The 15511-nt window shown below is 41.8% G+C and overlaps 1 pseudogene; it reads left to right on the top strand.

Moving 5' to 3' along the window:
* Positions 1-13731: 13731 nt before the first annotated feature.
* LOC138489650 (large ribosomal subunit protein eL32 pseudogene) lies at positions 13732-14140 on the top strand (annotated as a pseudogene).
* Positions 14141-15511: the final 1371 nt, after the last annotated feature.

The raw sequence follows: 15511 nt of genomic DNA, 5'->3' as shown, positions 1-15511 counted from the left end.
GGAAGGCGGTACGGGTTAACGGTCACCGGTAATGGTACCGGTGACTGTTAACCCTTACTACCTTACTATGAGGTCCCTTTGCGGGTAGGTACTTTAACGCCTTCTGTTTAACAGGAGTTAAAAATCAACCCGCAAAGGGACCTTGGTGCTAATTACGGTATCGCAATTTGCGGTACCGTAATTAGCGCCTTCCCCATTCCTATTATGACCTATGGGGCAGAAATAGGAATGGGGAAGGGCAATGGGGGAAGGGGGAATTACCGCCCCGCCAACCTTGGAATAGGGCAGTAATTCCCCTTTCCACCAAGGCGGTGCCGGTATTTTACCGGCATGGACCAAGGTGCTAATAGCACCTTGGTCCTCCGCCTACCGTGTAATGAGGCCCCTAGACTATTCTAAACCCTAAACTAACCCTAAGCTCTAAATAAAACTATATTCTAAATCATAACATCATTTACTATACTGTGCTATATTGTGCTACTCTATGCTATACAATACTATACTATATCATACTATACTATATGCTATATTCAGACTAAATACTACACACGTTCCCTTTTCTCATGTAAAATAAGCAAACGTCACAGCCATGATCTACTAGAGGCGTCAGTAAGTCAATGGGCCTCATTACGAGGTAGGAGGTAAGGGATTACCGGCACCGGTAAGGGTGGCAGTGCCAGTAATCCCTTACCTCCATATTCCGAGGTCCCTTAGCGGGTCCCTTCCTTAACGCCTGGTCTGACCAGGTGTTAAGGAATGGACCCGCTAAGGAACTTCAGAGCTAATAACGGTACCGCAAATTGCGGTACCGTTATTAGCTACTTCCCCATTCCCATTGAGCCCTATGGGGGCTCAAATGGGAATGGGGAATGGTTCTCAGAATGGGGACGTACCGGGTCCTCCAAGGTTGGAATGACCCGGTAAGTACCCATTCTGAGAACCCAGACCTGGTATGCGGTAAGGGGGTAGCCATGGTGCTAATAGCACCATGGCTACCTCCTACCTCGTAATGAGGCCCAATGTGACGAGAAAGTCTTCATGGTGTGGGAATTCCACCTCAAGGGAGACAGCTGCCTGCAGTGACCTCCTGAAAAGAAAAATAAGAAGCTCACCATTAACGATTGTCACTGCTGCAACACCCAGAAGGGGCCGTGGAAGAAGATACATCGGAAGATATGGGAGATTCAAATCCAGCTGATCGATATGGATGCTATGAGTGCTGTTTTTGAGGAGAGGCTAGACAGGGCGTTCAGCAGTGATTGACTTTTATAGTGACTTTTGTTTATTTTTTTTTTCCCATTTGTATCCTGTGGGACATTTCATTTTTCCTTTTTCTTTTTTTCTTTTTGTGTTGCCGTTAGGTATCCGATGTGTGTGTGCTTTCTCCCCCTGGAGACATTTTCCATTTTCCGTTACGTTTTTTCTCTCATTGGAACAACTAGACCAGTGCTACACTGTCATGGTGACTGAAGACAGGCAGGACGTCATTTTACCAAAATACCAGGGGTAGCAGAAGTGACAACCCACGACCCTTGATCTCTGATGACATCAGCAGAAGTCATGTCATTTGATCCTAGACCGAAGTGACCTCACAGGAAGTGATGGAAGACGACCTTTCCCTCCTTGATAAAACAGGACGTGGCATCACATAGCATTGTTTCTAAGTACACTACGAAAAATATGGTTACGATATCACTGTAAAGTGATAGACATTTCATACAAGAATGGATCGCCATATCTATCATTAGTACCCGGCGAGAGTCAAGCAGAATGCAACACGCATTCTGATCGGCTCTCGCCGGGTCCTTACCCGGCCGAGAATCCTTCGATTTTTGGCAGGATTCCAGCCTCCTTGTCCTCGGCGGGGGGCGTCGCAGCCCCTCAGCCAATGAGGAGGCTGGAAGCGGGGCCATACCTGCTCCGAGCCTCCCCGCGGCTGAGAGGCTGCCTTCGCCCCCCACCGGAGACTCGGGTAAGGCTTTTTTTTTAAACTCCCTTTCCTCCCTCCTCCCCCCTACTCCCACTTACCTGCTTGTTCCTGCTTCCCCGGCAAGGGACGAAGGAAGCCTCCAACCGTGTGGAGACTCGGAGCGGGGCCATCCCCACTCAGCGCCTCCACACGGCTGGAGGCTTCCCTCGTCCCTGGCCGGGGACGCAGATACGTTTTTTTTTTCCTTCCCTCCCAACCCCACTTACCTTCTGCTTCTTTTCTTTCTTTCGGGAGTGGACACGCTGGGAACACTTGTGTTCCCAGCGCGTCCGCTCCCGATGGCCGCCATGGAAAGGGAAGACGGACTCCGTTTTCCCTTTCCATGGTGGCCATTTTCTTGGTCGTTTCTTTTTTTTTTTTTCTGTCCCACAACGCTGCAGCATTTTGGGACAGAAAAAAATGCTTTTAGTGCCCCGGTCACACACATAATGCGGGCTGGGGTACTAATAGCAATATAACCCTCGCGGCGGGGGCATTACTGACTCAGGTAATGCCCCGGGGACTTCATTAAGGCCCTCGCTTCGCTCGGGCCTATAACTATGGGCCCCAGGCATTACCTGAGTCGGTAATGCCCCCGCCGCTCGGGTTATATTGCTTAATTAATATCAGTGCGTATATGGCCATATTCCTAAATAACTGTGAATGCAAGCGGACATACAAGGCCCCAACATAATTATGTGTTATTATACAATATGCTTAAGCACTTCATATAGAACAAATATACATACAATATCACCCAACCTGTGTTAGTAATCATTTATCAACCTCAGCAGGATGAAAGGCTGAGTTGACCTTGCCGGTAGTCGATCCTGCAACCTACAGATCACACACATAGTAGCAGTGAGAGCTCGTCCCACTGAGCTATCTTACCGCTATAGCTATCAGAAAAACAGCCACTCCAGAAACAAAGAGCCACATGGTGTTGGCCACAGCCCACGAGCCTCAATAAAAGAAAAAAATACTTTGTATTTTAATTTCTTATTTGTTGGGGTAGCAAGGGAGACCACAGGGGTAGTAAGGGAGACCACAGGGGTCGGAGGTGTGACCCCAGGCAAACTCTAAATGACGTCCATGAGGGTGGATGGATTAGTCAGTACCAAAGTTGCCTGTGTGGTACCGTTCTATAGTGGTGGTGTGTATTGGTCCCTATTTCTATAGCTTGTCAAGGCAGATGTTTTGTATTTGTTTGATAAGTTTCGCTGCATTTTAGCGCAATGTCACACAGTACATTTAGTGAAAATGATCACTTATATTAGGGTAAATTGTTGTGTGCATTAAAAAATATTCAAAAATATAGATGCAAATTGGTAAAACATAGCTGCTCTAAGAAAACAAAAACATGAGAGTTCTGGAAATAGTCCTAGTGCAGGAAGCCATATAGTCCACCTCAGGTCATTGGTCTTCTTTTGTTGTTATGCTGTAATGTGTGTGCTCATTGGGTGATTGTTTTTGTGGTGGACTCAACCATTTACTAAAACATACATGTGCTGCATGTCACTACCTTTTTTGGGCAAAATTATTATTAGCTCTGTTACTACCTTTAAGTTGAATTAATGTAGGTGTTAAAAGATTCTACTGTGTCTACCGTACCTGGTCTTTCTCATGCAGAGTGCAGAGATCTACAGCAGACCCAACCAACATTAGTGGATGATGGTGCAATCTTCTGCATAGTTGTTTTCTGAGTACCCGACAGTACCAGCAGGAACATGTTCAAGGTCTCCCAGATGTGCTTGATCCAATTCCTCATATAGAAGATGATATGGTGGGTTAGGAAGTGCCGGCTCATTTTCAGCATCGTTAGGATAGTTATAGGTGTCCTTCTGGCTCCTATGATGGGCCCCACTTCACTTAAAATATGGACTCTAACAGATGGTGCAATAAATAATTGATTGCCAGCATGGTTAACTTTAGCCACTGTTGCATTGTGCTGTGCTAATAACTTAGTTATGTCATCTGTAGTCAGCAGTGCCTTATATTTCATATTCTGCTCAAGCATTTCCACGGTTGTCTTTCTTGATATGGACATTTGTTCTGTTTGCTGTGTATTGCATGCATATTTGGCTTAGCCTTTCTTAATAAGATTCTGTGCTTTTGATTAAACTTGGAAGTCAGTACAGAAGAAGACACCCCCTCTTCTTCATCCCAGAGGACCATTACAATGTGATGCATTTCCAAGCCTGCTACTTCCTCATCCCAGTACCCCATTAGTAATCTGTTTCATTACTGTCACCTCACTCTTCCATGGCCTATCATCCCATTACCCCACCTCTCTCTTCTTCATTCCGCTTCTCTGTTACCATCACCTTACTTTTGCCCATCATACCCCATTAGTTATCCATTGCATTACTCCACCTCTGTGCTCCTCATCATGATGCTCAATTAATAACAAGTTGCATTACCCCGCCCCACCTTTCCTCATCTCTAAACCCCATTAGTAATCCATTGCATAGCCCCACTAATCTCTTCCTCATCCCAGAACCCAATTAGTTTTCCATTGCATTGCCTTACCCCCTTCTCCATTAGTAATCCATTCTTATCTAGTGGACAAAAAGAATACTTCATAAACACCATGTTGCATTGCTGAAGAGCACATAATGATAACAAAGGATATGTCATCAGTTATGTTATAAGAAAAAAAAAGTAGAATTACATGTGATGGGAGGTATAGCATAACAAATCCCTTGAAATTGAGTGGTAAGTCTTTAATTAAGGGAAAGTTAAGGTGAATAATTTCAGTGCAACAAAACCCTTGACATTTAGTGAAAAAAATCTTTTGTTGAAGTGGTGTTAAGGTGCTGTCAGAGGTATATTGCAGTATTTTTCTGGTGAGCGTGTTGCAGTATTTTGTTGTACAGTGGTGATTATAGCTATAGGGAACTGCCTGATGATTGTTCTTATACCGGAGTCACTAACAGTGAGCCAAGACTCTACATCATCATTTCATGTCCTTTCAGTATTTTATTTACGATACCATTTAATTCCCTTTGGCAGTATGTCAGAATACATTTACCATGTAAACAACATACTGGGCCTCAAACGAGTATGGAGATAGTCATGCCGCTTTTAGCTGCATGGCTACCCCCATACCGGGTACAGGGGACTGGGTTCCAGGAATAGGGAATTCCGACCATGGAGGGCCCAGTATTTCCCTTTCCCGGGACCCGGACCCGGTACATCTCCACAGGGCTCAATGGGAATGGGGAGGATGCTAACAACAAGCCCGTTAATGACAGGCCTGTTGTTAGCATCCTGGTCTGCTAGTGGGTGTGGCTAAGGATGCCTGGTCTGACCAGGTGTTCCAGAGCATGACCCGCTGCAGACCTGGTAATAGAGCGGCCCGAAATGAACAGTGCCGGTCCCTTACCGGCACCGTTCAATCTATGGCCACCTTCCTCATAATGAGGCCCACTGTCTTTCTTACAGAGCTCCAGAGGTGAACTCAATTCACAGTAACCAACTTTTCTTTGTATTTTACCACAAATGGCAATAACAAGTTACTGCCTGTGGTAAATCGCAACTACCACTCGTTATTCACAGTCATCAGTGTTACCGAAAAAGACCATAACATGTAACAAGTGCTCGGAGGCTTATTCAACTTTCTCTTGGATTCTTTATCAGAAGTTAGCAATATGCAAAATACAGAAACAAAACGTGCAATGTACAATGTTCACATTACATTTCAAACGCAAAAATGATACATTCAAAATACAACTTATTTTTGGTTATCTAACCTGCAAGGAATGAACCTTGCTATAACTAGGCTTCAAGATGTTCTTTCCCACAGTGGGTTTCAAACCACTCTATTTGCGATAAATTCCCAGAGTTCTGTTAAAATTTAACTTGAATTTCGCAAATAATCTTGGAAGAATATAAGCTTCAGTTGCATTTGAATTTTGTCACCTGAATGGAGAATAATATAAAAATGGCTAACTATGTTTAAAAATACAAGCACATCTTTCTACCCTGTAACTGTTTAAAATGCACTTATTCAGAGCCCTTGAAAAACACACACATTTGTTAATTTCATGACAGCATTCTTACAAATACACGCCCATCAAATTATACTAAACTCACCAAGAATAATGCTTGACTATGTGTAATTCTGGACTGTAACTGACCACCATCTATCTGGCCCTTAACTGCTTCACTCCGCTCTGAACCTGGAAGTAGTCCAAACAGTGTTTTCACCAGCATAGATCTTAGTGAATGCAGCAGACACCAAGGGACATTGTCTACTCCAAATCCCAGAGCAAGAGACAGTGCGCCAGCTCTAAAAAAGAGAGTGCAAGCTTTTTTAAATCCTCTCCCTTAGACTGCCCATGGATATAGATTTTACTCACATGAAATGTAAAAATGCCTGCCTTTCTCTGTGATGTCATTCTCCATCAGAACCAACTCCTTGTCAATCAACCTCCGTCCAGAAATTTCCAGACCATGTGATTAGCCTGAGCTGCTTGGAATGGCAGTAAAATGGATGTGAAGTGTTATATTGCCCTGCACTGCATTCCAATTCTGCAAATTGAACAACGGGCTACTCCGAGGAGATCACCTCACATCACGTATACGGTGGTAGATCTAACTGGCCACATTTATTTCCCTACATTTCAAATTAACTTTGCACAGAACAAATGCCTGGGCATTCAGTTATCAATCTGCACTAAAGTTTGTATACAAAATTCATTGACTGGTTTGCCCTGAATATTAGTAGGTGATATACTATCAATTAGGGATTAGTAATTAGTAAATGTTCATTTTTTATGGTTTATTGCAATTCAGTCCATAACTTTGATGTGGCGCAAACTGCTAACATCATGGTGTGCAGTATCAAATCCAAATTCACCTTTTAGCCGACATGTGCTTTATGCATCCAAAATGGTCACACATTCTAGATTCAGCCTGAATCTTACATCCTCACTCACTACTGATGCCAATTGTTATCCTTGTTGTCCTACAGTGCCAATTTAATGCAAGAAAATACATTGATTTTCAATAGGTGTTGGAAGCAATGCCAACTTAACTAAGATTACCCCATTGCTCAGTCCAAAAGCACACTTATGATATCACTGATGACATCAGTGATGACATCACATATGACATCACCTAGGACATGTCAGAGGCTATCAGTGATGACAGCATATGAAAAATCAGTTCGGACACCATCTATGACATCCTTAATGACCTTACTGGAAATTTCCAGCCATGGGGCGACATTTTGAATTGTATTTGAAAATATAGAGTGCATTCTAGCACAGATGCAATATACCCTGTCCTTTATGAAAGTCCAAAAACATTTTTTCAAGCATTCTAAATAATGGTAGGATAACTAAATAAAGAGGTTTTACAATTAAACTTCCACTAGCCCTACTCAGCATTCACAATGGTGAGGGATAATTGGAGTCATAGTTCAAAACATGTAACAAGATGCAGGATCCAAACCCCAGCCCTAAAACAAGAATTATTTTGTCTGTTCAGTACATTACATATTCTAAGCTGGATTGTGGAAGTGTTTATCAACAGGGTTGACCTATGCACGCCACTTGCCCTATCCTTTAATGTATGACAGGGTCAAGGCCAACCTTTAAATTTGTTGTTCCTGTACCCTCTCATGTAGGTTGTAATCTGTGTGGACTGGTGCAAAGTCATAAAAGTACTACCCAAATGTGTACTTTGCATAGGGGGCTTTTTTTTTAGAACAGAATGATAAAGTTAACTAATAATTCAATTTCGCAAAACTCAGCTAAATAGACAGTATTTTTAGATGCAAACTGCAATTAAGATTTGCACTAGAACCCGCACACTTATATGCAGAAACACACTGTTTAAATGTTGCATCTCCCTTGCACCCATAAACTGCTGTACCAGTGATGTCATTGATGTTGCTGTAATAGATGCCATCAGCAATGTAATTTGTGATGTTGTCAACAGTGTGTGTAGAGATTTCACAATGGGGGCCTCATAGTTAAGGTTATGTAGCTTCTAACACCTGAAAAATGTTAGAGGATTTGTGGCATTATATCGCCATGTTGCTATGATTTTAATGTAAGTTTTTTTTTTTTAAATTTCAAATGTTTTGTTGCACTGAACATATTCACCTTAATACTCCCTTAAATAATGTTTTATATATACACTGCCTCGTCGAAAAGATATATATATATATAGGAACCCCTCAAAATTCTATTGTTAATAACTTTTGATTTGAGTAATCGTTTTGACTTTGAAAGTGATTAAAACTCCCCGTTTCCCCCCACCCCGGGCTGTAAGGTTTTGTAAAGATTTGTTAAAAAATTAAAAAGTGATTAAGCACAACCCAAACCACTGGATGGATTGTAACCAGGTCCAAAAAACTTGGGCACGAAATGTTGACTCGCAATCAATGCCTGGTTTGGGGTTATTCTGTGCAGTAGTTTTTTAAATATTTGACAGAGAAGGAGGTGCCCTCTTCTCAAAAATAGATAGAGATATTTAGGGCATTTTTTTAAAACCGGGTGTGTTTAGAAATGAAATGACCGCCATCTTGTTTTTCTCTCGATGAAAGAGATATCTGTGTCAATAGGCATGGATATGGGAAACATGAAATGCAGGGAAAAAGCTATTTGCAGGTCCAAAAACATGCACATGACATCAGGCTAGACGTGGGGGTGGCTAGAGAGCACCAAATTAAATTATTTGGGAGTGGGAGGGGGTCTAGGGACTGAGTTTGCAACACAAAGCTTCCTGTAGCTCATCCATAGCCGTGAATAGCTGCCATCTCAAAGCAAATTGCGTCACAGAAACGGCATATGTTGTTGGGGTAAAAGGAGAGGACCGGGGAGGTGAGGAGGCCATCAGGGGAGGGGAGGGAGCTGGCCCAGATAAGGGCATAATTTTGTGAGGGCCTGTGAGGGGAGGAAATCATTTTTATTTTGGACATTTTGCCAATATTCTCAGCTGTAAAGAGCTATGGATAGCCGAGGTTATGTGGAGTTCCGTATCTGCGGTAAAAACATTTTTTAAACATATTTTTATATTAATAGTGACATTGGAGGTGAAAATCACTGGCCATGGCCAAAGGCCAATGACATGAGTGCTATCCAGGTCTCTGATCCAAGCAGTAATCAGGACAGACCCGGCTTAACTTCAAAATGAGAAAAGGGCCATCCTCCTCAGGCCATGTTGCCACATAAATAAGCCAAAATTGTAAAACCACTTAGAGAACCGGGCAGGCCCTTTCCTTGCTTTGAAGGTAAGCTGGGTCAGTCGTGGTTACTGCATGGATGGGTGACCGAATGTCACTCCCTGAAAGTTTTGCATTTAGATTTTTTTTTGCCTTTTGCTGAATTGCATTATGGTAGTTGTCTCCCAGTTAATAATAATAACATAAACATTGATATTTTTAAAGCAACAATGGGTTTCCCATGCCAGTGGTAAACAAGGAAGGGGTCAGCCTGTCAAGGCCTTATGCCTAATAAATGAGCCCACCTTGCAAGACCAATTAGAGAAATAGGACCTAAGGGGGCTGGATCCTTCCTCACTTCAAAACTAAGCTGGTCCCGGTTAGTACCTGGATGCGAGGCAGTCCATAGTCCCAAATGTCATCTTTCCTTAGTTTTAAATATCTTGTAACACACAGCATTCACATAACGTCATACCTTGAATGTTTTGCACTCAGAGACCATTTTCCCTTTTGCTGAATTGCATTCTGGTAGTAGTAGTCTCACTGTTAAGATGGGGGGAATAATGCCACAATTGTACATGTTTACTTACCGCAGTTGCATAAGGATTTATATATTTGAGTGACACTGTGGTATGTGTACTTTTTAAGTTAGCTTTATAAAGTGCAGTATTTTTGAAAGGTAGACATGAGGGTGAGGCGGGGAAATTATGAGAGGGAAAGTAAGTCATGAGAATTTGCCCTCAATGTAGTTATTTTCCCCAGATTTTGGCTGCTTTTAAGGGCACCAGTAAAGGACACATGTGGGCGGACAGCATTATGTTTTCCGAGGGCGGATGCAACCCCTTGCTTTTTTTGAGCTTGGCAAGCTTGCTGAAGTATTTGGCTAGCAGATTTTACTCAGGTTGTCATGTTCCCAGTGCAGACACTCACAAGACCACAAGCACTTGTTTTGTACTGGGATTTATTTTCCATGGAATATTTCACGACAAATTGCTGGGTTTAAAAGGTGAGCACCTTTTATACTTTGCTAGAATATCTATTAGAACATTTCCTCTCTCAGGTTCTTTTTTTGGTGATCATTACTTTTTTTTAAAGTCCAATACCATTATATCTTGCACACTTTCATCTAAGGAGTAGGTCTATTGAACTACATTTGTATATTTAACTTTAAAGATATATGTTCACTTACTGTGTATATATTCAAGGTTGCCAGCTTTTGATTGTTGCTATCGGAGCAAAAGTACCTGGGCATATGTTATTTTTGCACTTGGTCATTTTTTTCCATTGTACGTGCTGCTTAAATGTTTTTAGTTGGCGTTAAGCGATGTACCACACCAAGAGACCGGCTATGAAACAAGGGGCTTGTAGCATGCTACTTAAAAAAAGTGTGTGAGCCTCGGGAAAAAATATTAATCACATAGGGCATTACCTAAAGTCATTGGGAGTTCTCAAAGGCTGCAATCTTTTATACATAGTAAAGAAAATTATATATTTAAAGCTACAGTGAAAATTCACTGGTGAGCCTGGTCTCCCATCCATGCAGTTAACGGGAATGACTCTGCTTAGATTCACAGTGAGGAAAAGGCCAGTCACCTCAGGCCACAGTGCCTGACAAGAGAAGCCATGTTACAAAACCACTTAGCGCAACATGGCCTGAGGGGGTGGCCCTTTACTTTGAATCTAAGCAGTACGGTGCATATATTTATGGGTGCCAGCTTTCGAATTTCACTATGAGTGCAGAAAGTACATAGTCATATGTTATTCTTGTAACTGATCATTTTTTCCCATTTCCATGCTGCTTAAATGTGGTTAGTTGGGGTTGTTCCTATGTAGGCCAGTTAGGCACATGTCGTCATTGCGCGACCATTTTGCTGCAGGTCCCGTTTTGGCATGCCGAGTTAGACAGAGCCAGTTGGGTGCATGGACCTCTCGCTGCAAGAATGTTTTGGCGCGAGAGGTCACAATTGGCAGGGCATGAACCTGCAGGCACTTTCCATTTTGTACCTCTCAGCACAAGGATGTTTTGGCGTGAGAGTTCACATTGGCATGAGCCTGCATACATTTTGCATGCAGGAGTTTGAGGCGCAGCACTAATCAAAGTTTTCATGAGCTAACTTATAATTGATGTTATGTCTTACTCCATTATTGATGTAATCAGTTAAATACTATGTCATTAGTGTTGTCACCAGTGATGGCATCAGTGATATGATTTTTAAGGCTTTATATGTAATTATTTAAATGTATTTAATATCTGTATGTCTACAAATGCATACAAAATATAAAACATACAATGCATATATTTAAAATGCATATACATATATAATACATTAATAGATATAATAAATGCACACATCTAATTTAAATGAAATATAATGAAAACCTATAAATGATACAAACATATAATACATAATAACATGTATAATAGATGTATATGTATTGCATGTTTCTATTGATTAAATGATTTAATGACATGAGATATATTTATATATAATAAAAAAGTATAGTAAAAATAAAATGCATTGTATCAAACAAAATATTCTATACATATGATATATTAAGAATAAAAATACACATGATTTAACATTAAATATAATACATGTTAATGTTAATGTTAAAGGTCATTTGTACCGCGCACTATCACCACCGGAGTGGTCCCCCGGCGCTCTGGCGGCTCTGAAAGAGGGAGGGAGGGTGGGTTAGTGGGTGGAGGCTGGAAAAGTGCCAGATTGCAGTGATGTGCTGTTGGCAGCCTCAGCCCGGTGGTTCCGTCGGCTGGGCCTGGGGTGAATGCGGCCGGTAGTCGTCGTGTGCTGATGTGCGAGTCTATGGGGGTCATTACAACCCAGGCGCTAATTGCGCCAACTTTACCACCATGGTGTAAACTACGTTTACACCATGGTGGATGGCGGATTTACCGCCCCATTCCAAGGTGTGTGGGGCGGTAAATCCCCATTTCCCATTTTCCCTTCCCCATTCCCATTTTTGCCCCATAGGGCATAATGGGAGTGGGGAAGGCGCTAATTACACCACCGTAAATTACGGTGGCGTAATTAGCATCATGGCAGGTTAGCGCCATGGATTTTAACGGCTGCTAAAAGCAGCCGTTAAAATCAGAATAGGCGTTAAGGGTTAACGACGGCGTTAACCCTTAACGCCTGGGTCGTAATGAGGCCCTATGTGTGTTTTTGTTTTGTTGTTGCAGTGTAGTGAAGTTTGTGCGGTTTGCTGCGCTAGAGGTTTGTGGTTGTTTTTGGTTTGGAGTTTGAGAGGTGTATGCAGAGAAGGAAATTGTTAGTGGTATTGGTTAGTTTGTATCTCTATCCTGGATTGAACCGGTTGGACTCGTGTAATCTTACACGACGGGATGCTTGTTACATAGTAACTATTACACAGCCTATGTATTACATATATATATTTATTTGATGAGTTGTGTTCTGTTATTAGGATGTGTACCTCGCACGACTGTCATATGCATGGTTTCCAGGTGCTCTGGCAGATCTGGAAGAGTTTGGGTGGGTTTAGTTAGTTGGGAGGAGAGGGAAAGGCAAGATTGTAGTGTTTTGTTTTGAGGATGCATACAGGAAGTGACCCTGAGCTATGTCTGCTTGTATGCTTTCTAGGTGTGAAGTGTCAGAGTTATCAAAGGATTCGTGTCCACAGGGGCGGCATTGTGCTTATAGTATGAACATGCAATGTCCAGGGGCTGTGTATGTCAGTTGGAGTTAGAGGTGTACTTTGGGAAGTTTGAAGTCCGCGGAGAGAGATTTATTTTTGTAAATCATTATGCAAGTGGCTGGTTTTCGTTTGTTTGTGATGAATATGTTGGTGAGAAATAGAGGGTTCTATATATTATAGTACATTATATCAGATATACATGGGAATACATGTACAAATAAATATAACAATTAAATTATAACAATAGTATATAATACAAATAATAAATGCATCTAATTAAAATAGCCGTAGTACAAAATAAAATACAGCTATAAATATGTATTATGTTATGAATACATTGAAAAAAGTGAATATATAACAAAATATTAAGTAATTAATTGGAACATTAAATAACATATCCATATGCAAAAGCACTGTTAAATTCATGTAATGTATATAATGCTTCATGTACATAAACGTGCGTGCATACACGTGTGGGTGTTTTATAGAGAGAGTGTATACATGTACATAATGTCTTGTTCCATGCATAGCATGCATATAGTAATGCATTTTGTGCAGAACATCAGAAGCTCACAATACTTTGAGAAGTTTGCAAAGTGTTTCAACTAGACTCAGCATGTGAAAATGAAGCTCTGCAACCACACACAGCCCTACTCTATTGTGGCTAGTAATACAAACTCAGTTACAAATCCGGCGAGTGATAGAACCACATCCCTAAAACGATATTTTTGACGATGAAATAATCAATATAGTCCGATAAATAGTTCCTGTGATTTACACAAATTGTACCTGATTCCACATTTGGCACAGGCAACGGGAGTTAGGGACAATGTTTTTATAAACCAGCGAAATGTTTGTAATGGGTTCTCTTCCTTTGGCCTCTCTAGCAGGTGGATGTTTTTGAGACGCAATCATGGCTGCCTTAAGACCTCTTGTCAAATCGAAGATACTCAAGAAAAGAACCAGGAAGTTCATTTGTCACCAGTCTGATCCTTATGTTAAGATTAAGCAGAATTGGCGTAAACCAAGGGGTATTGATAACCGAGTTTACAGGAGGTTTAAGGGACAGATCCTGATGGCCAACATTTGTTAACGGTAGCGATAAACGGACCAAGCACATGTTACCATCTGGATTCCTCAAGTTTCTGGTACACAATGTGAAGGAACTGGAAGTGCTCATGATGAGTGACAAGTCTTTTTGTGCTGAGATTGCCCACAATGTTAGATCCAAAAACCGCAAGACCATAGTTGAGAGGGCTGCTCAGCTCGCCATCAAACTCACAAATCCAGGCGCCAGATTGCACAGCGAAGAGAACGAGTAGAGTGTCCATTTTTCTGTGCAGCTCTGTTTGTCAAATAAAAAACTGTAAACTCCAAAAAATAAAATATATATATAAATATGTATATATTTGTCATGGCCACTGACAAATATTTTGGTAGGGTTGTCCAATCTTTCAATTAGGATTCTTATTTAATGATATTTAAGGACTGCAACTGGACATAACCTAGATCTAGATCATGGATGTCATTTAGGGGTCACCAGGGGACGCAACTGTGACCCCTGAGGTCTCCCTTGCTACCCCTGTGGTCTCCCTTGCTACTCCTAAACCAAATCAACCCAAAAAAATCATGTTTTCTTTTTCTTCCTTTTTACATTGAGGCTCATGGGCTGTGGTCACCACCATGTGGCCCTTGGTTTCTGTAGTGGCTGGTTTTCTGATGTCTATAGCCAGTAGGATAGCTAAGTGGGTTGAGTACTGGCTGATGAAATGTGTGTGTCAGCAGATTGCAGGTTCGACATCCAGCAAGGTCAACTTAGCCTTTCATCCTGCTGAGGTTGAAAAATGAGTACCAACACAGGTTGTGTGATATTGTATATATTTTCGTTCTATATGAAGTGCTTAAGCGTAAGTGCTACATAATAACACATCATTATCGTTTGGCCTTGGACGTCTGCTTGCATTCACAGTGATTGGTAATATGGGTCTATACGCACTGATATTAACAATACATATGATGATCCATTCTTGTATTAAATGTATATCACTTTACAGTGATATAGTAACCATATTTTTTGTAGTATACTCACAAACAGTACCATGTGATGCCACATACTGTTTTGTCGTGGGATGAAAGATTGTGTTGCATCGCTTCCCGTGGTGTCACTTTGGGACGGGGTCAAACATGACATCACTTCCTGTGATGTCATCAGAGGTCAAGGGTCGTGAGATGTCACTTCCACTACCCCTGGCATTTTGGTGAAATGACGCCCCCTATCTATACTCGTGTGAAATATCTTCCTTTCCCTATCAAATAGTCTGTTTTTGCGCTCAAGACCTGTATCGTGTGCTGCTTCTCAGCCACACACCCCCCTCTCTGTTCTTATCTTGCTCCCTCTCCTTCCAGCCTCTCTATCAATTCCTGCTCTTCAGCCTTCTCTCTGTGCCTTGTCTTGTCAGAAGGACATCAGTGATGGCTGATGTAGGAGGCAATCTCTTTTTAAAGTTGTCAGGCAGAGAAGGGCTGAGTCTTGCCAGGGCCAAGGACGGGCCCTCTGATCTCCCTGCTCTGCCGCCGTAATCCGTCCAAGCTCCTGGGTTTTGAGATTTCTTCTTCTGGGCCAATTTGCAGTTTATTTTGTGCCAGGCATGGATCAGAGTCCTCATTGGTCGCAAACTGAGCTGTTTCTTGGA

This window comes from Ambystoma mexicanum, chromosome 9 (assembly GCF_040938575.1).
Source record: "Ambystoma mexicanum isolate Mex_15411 chromosome 9, UKY_AmexF1_1, whole genome shotgun sequence".
NCBI lineage: Eukaryota > Metazoa > Chordata > Amphibia > Caudata > Ambystomatidae > Ambystoma > Ambystoma mexicanum.
Note: the sequence above shows the minus strand (reverse complement) of the source record. Positions and strands in the feature narration are given on the sequence as shown.